The sequence below is a fragment of the Otolemur garnettii genome, unplaced genomic scaffold, assembly GCF_000181295.1.
Source record: "Otolemur garnettii isolate 467f Iridium unplaced genomic scaffold, OtoGar3 scaffold00012, whole genome shotgun sequence".
NCBI lineage: Eukaryota > Metazoa > Chordata > Mammalia > Primates > Galagidae > Otolemur > Otolemur garnettii.
The window spans coordinates 11458135-11463401 of NW_003852407.1; positions in this window are offsets into that span (position 1 = coordinate 11458135).

Below are 5267 nucleotides of genomic sequence, written 5' to 3' on the forward strand. Positions count from 1 at the left end.
AACAAGTATAAGCCCTCATGAAAGAAAATACACAAGTGCCGTTTAGCAAGGGGGAGGAGAGAGGAAAAAGAAGGGAGAGAGGAGGAGAGAGGGTGATCGGCAGAATCTCACCTAATATGCACAGTGTGAAGGTTGTTCAGTATGTCCCCTGACTGAAGGGCTCAACTACAACTTAAACTTCACCTTAGAAATGAAAACAATGTAATGTAAACATTTCTATCCGCATATTAATCTGAAATTTTTAAAAAAGCCAACAAACTCTAAGAGAAGACACTGTCAAATACCCTCTGAACGTAATATTTATGATATTTCCCTTCACACTGTGTAATGATTCATCAATAAACAATAATATTATTATATATCTCTTCATACTGTACATTGTGTTGTTGGTAAAGAGTAAAGACAGGGTAATTTATTTCCCCAAGATATGTGGGCTGGTTGTTGATGGTAAGAAATCCTAAGATAGTGCTATCCAATAGGAATATAATATAGTCCTCATATGAAATTTTTTCCCACATGAAATTTCAAATTCCATAGTAGTAATATAAAAAATTTAAAAAGGTACAAGAGTTTTTAACATTTTATTCAGACATAATAGCAAATTTGCATGCAGTTGTAAGAAATCATACATGTATGAAGACCCCTACTCCCTTTATCATTTTCCCTCAGAAATAAGACTTCACAAAAGCAAGAGTACAGTATCTCAATCAGGGTATTAATATTGACACAGTCCCCCAAACTTATTGTTATTTCTCCAGTTTCACCTATTCACCTGTCCTCACTTTCATGTGTGGGGATAAATTTAGTTTTACATAATTTTATCACACATTAGTTTATGTGTTCACTACAACAGTTAAGACGCAAGGGTTCTACCAACTAAGGAACCCTTCCTGTTGTCCTTTTGTAACCATGACTATCTCTTTCTAACTACCCTTTCCCAGATCCTTGATCCTCATTAAACCTTAATCTGTCTTTCAGATCTATAATTTTCCTGGTAAAAATTAATGTTAATAATGTAATTTATTTAACCTAATACACTAAAACTATAATCATTTAAATACATTTTAAGCACCAAAATATTAATAAGATATCTTGCATTATTAATCTGGTGCGAAGTCTTTAATACAAAACTGTATTTTGTGCATGCAACACATACCAATTTAGACTCACGATAATTTGAAAGTTCAATAGCCACATATGCCTTGTGGTAGCTGTCTTAGATTGCTCAGAGATAAGAAAGGGATTTTGGCCATTAGATCATCTATGCTATCTAACTTAGAGGATTTAAACTTAAGAAAATATAAAAACCAGGGAATTCTGGATGGATGGAAATAAACTTAATATTTAGCATTACAAGAATGATTAAGTTATTCAATACTCTAATGGTACATTAAAATTCTGTTTACAAAGAAAAGAAAGTAACCTGATGTTGGGTGATTATCTCTTGCAGTTGCCTGAGACTGATGATCTTGAGCCATGGGACTTCCACGGCTAACTAACCTAATGGGAGTAATGACGCTAACTTGATGGGAAAGTCCTCATTCTGATGCACATATACATATCCATATATGTACACATATATGTGTATACATCAATGAATGAAAATAATATATATAGGAATCATCTTAGAAACAAGTACTGAATATTTAAAAATTTTATTTTTAATTATTATGGGTACATAATAGCTGTGTATCTTTATAGGGCAAAATCGATGTTTTAATATGGATATACAATGTGAATTAATCAAATTAGGGTAACTAGAGTATCTGCCACTTCACGTATTTATCAATTCTTTCTGCTATGAACATTCTAATTACACTCTTTTAGTTATTTTAAACTACACTCTATCTTATTTTAGATTATTGTCACTTTGTTGTGCAGTCAAGTATTGTTCATTCTATTTAATTATATTTGTGTATCCAATAACCATCCCTAATGTTGGGGGACTTAATGCAGCCCCTCTTAAACCCTTTTCCCCTCCCCTTCCTCCTTCTCTTCTCCTAAGACAAGGTTGCAAAGCATCTGGCTAGTCCCGAGAAGTTCCCACCGGAAGACCCTAACCTGGCAGGTGACAGATGTGGAATGTGCTCACCCTTGAGGGCTCCATATAAAAGCGGTCTTTCACTCCGCTCCAGTTGAGAGGCCATCTTTGCACTGCCCAGGCAGGTCACCTTCTCCTTTCAATAAATCTGGCCTGAACATCTCCTCTGTGGCCTCAGTCTCTTCTCTAGGCATCACCATTTACACCTTTCACCTACTTTATCTTTTCCTCCCCCTACCATTTTCAACCTCTGGTAACCATCACTCTACTTTCTGTCTCCAAGAAATCAATTGTTTTTAATAGTTAGCACCTATAGTGAGAAGATGATAGATTTCTCTTTCTGTACTTAGCTTAATTTACTTTACATACTTTTCTCCAGTTCCATCCATGTTGTTGCAAGTGGCAGGATTTCTTTGTTTCCTTTGGCTACATAATATTCAATTGTGGATATATACCATGATTTCTTTATCCATTCATCTGTTGATGGACATTTAGGTTGGTTCTAAATCACGTTTATTGTGAATATTTCTGTAATAAACAGGAGAGTGCAGGAATCTTTTCAAGATACCAAATTTCCCTCCTTTGTATATGTACCCAGCAGTAGTAGTATTGCTGTCATACTATAGTTCCATTGTTAGTTTTTTAAGAAATCGCCATATTGTTCTGACTACTGATTGTTCTTAGTTATATTCAAACTCATAGTGTACAAAGGATCCTCTTTCTACACAATCTCATCATCATTTGTAATTTTTGCTTCCCTGCCTTGTCCTCCCCCCCACCCCCCAAAAAAGCCATTTTAACTGCAGGGAGATAATATATCATTGTAGTTTTGATTTACATTTCTCTGATGACTAAGAATGTTGAGCACTTTTTAATATATCTTCTATATCTTCTTTTGAGAACTGTCCATTCAGATCCTTCATGCACTTTCTTGTTGAATTATTTGATTTTTTACTATTGATTTTTTGGAGTTCCTTATATGTTCTAGTTAATAATCCTTTGTCAGATGGGTAGTTTGCGAATATTTCTCTCTGATTCTGTAGTCTCTCTTTTCACTTTTCTGATTGTTTTCATTGTTGTGCAGAAAATTTTTAGTGTGATTGACTCCATTTGTCTAATTTTAGTCTGATGTCTATGTTCTATTTTACTCAAAAAGTGTGTGCACAGACTTATGTCCTGAAGCATTTCCCCAAAGTTTTTTTTTTTTTTTTTTTTTTTAGTACTTTCATAGTTTCAGGCCTTAGATTTAAGTCTTTAATCTGTTTTGACTTGATATATTGTAAGACACATGGGTCTATTTTTTTCTCTGTTTTTGGCTGGGGCTGGGTTTGAACCTGCTACCTCCGGCATATGGGGCTGGTGCCTTACTCCTTTGAGCCACAGGTGTCGCCTATATGTCTATTTTTATTCTAAAACTTTCAGTTATAAGATGAATACATTCTGAAGATCAAATTGGTAACTATAGTTAATAATACTCTAGTGTTTGAAATTTGCTAAGAGAGTAGATCTTAAGTGTCCTCATCACATTTGCAGACACAAAATGATAATTATCTGTGGTGACAGATGTGTTAATTAATCTAATTATGGTAATAATTTCACAATGTATATGGATATCAAATAATCATGGTGTACTGTGAGTACAAAAAATGTTTATTTGCCAATTATATTCTAATAACTCTGGAAAAACTTTCACAAATAAAAATACAATATAAAAAACCCAAATGTACTTGGGTTGATTGATGAAAAATGATCAATTAAAGACCTCTAAAATTCTCTTCTCCACAATAAAAGAAAACTGGTAAGAATGCGCAAATGAACTTTTTCAGGATGCTAGAAATTAACTAAATGCTAACAATGTAAAAAGCAGTTAGCTACTCAAGAGAAACTGTCACTTCTTGTCAAAAACAGTATGCTTTATAACATCTCAACTTTCGTTATTTTTATCCACCACTCACACCCACCCACTTTCCATCCAGCTCATGGTAGTCTTGAAAATTAATCAGCAGCCTGGAAGCTACCAGAAGTGCCAGACCCCAATATTTCTGGGTGTGTCTCTCATATGAGATTAGCATTTGGATCTTTCTTAGACTCAGTAGATGTGGTTGTAGACAGGCTTCACCCGATTCCTCAGAGGACCTCGATAGAAACAACAAAAGGTAGAGGAAGGAGGAATTCAGATGTTCTTTCCTGCTTCATTGATCAAGGTAGACCATTTTATCTTGTCTTCTCTTGTACTCTGGGATTGATACCAGGAGTGGTGGTCGGCTCCCTGGGTTCTCAAGCCTTCAATCTTAGACTGCATTATATTATATTATTGACTTTCCTGAGTTGCTGAGATCATAGAATTTCTCACCCTCCATAATCACATGAGCCAATTCTTCTTAGAAGGGTGGGGGCATAGGTGATGAGAAATTTCTTAATGGGTACAGTGTACATTTAGATACCGTAGAAGACCTAATTACCCACTACACAATCTATCCATGTAAGAAAATTGCACTGATGTCCCCTACATTTATACAAGTAAAATAAAATAGAAATAAAAAATAAATAAATCTCCCTTTGTATACCATGTTTTTCAGGAGAAAACATGAAAAAGAACATGAAAAGAACAAATCACTATTCTTTTTCTATTTGATCATCTACATATTTTACATTAAGTAATATGTATATTCCTTTTATGTCAGGAGAAAATATATTATTTTTGAATTATAGTTTTAATGAAATTTAAGTAAAATAAGTACACTAAATCTAGGTTCAAGAGTCTACTATATTTTGTTTTCAGTTTTTTTAAAATATCTTTACAATTTTTTTGAAATTTCAGAATGTTATAGGAGTACATAGGTTTTGGTTACATAATTTGCTTTTGTACATTTTAAGGCAAAGTTATGATTTTGGGTTTTAAGTGCTATTGATGCGAACTTCTACAAGGAGTCATGGGGCTTTTTAATTTTTTGTTTTTTTATATTTGCAATTTCTTAGTCATACTCATGAGTTAAATATATGTTTGTGGCATTTTATGACTAGACATACACTTATAAAAGCAGTTTATTTAGGACAAATAATTTTTTTTAATTTATTTTATTTTTATTTTATTAAATCATAGCTGTGTACATTAATGCAGTCATGGGGTATAGTGTGCTGGTTTTATATATAATTTGAAATATTTTCACCAAACTGGTTAACATAAACTTCATGGCATTTTCTTACTTATTGTGTTAAGACATTT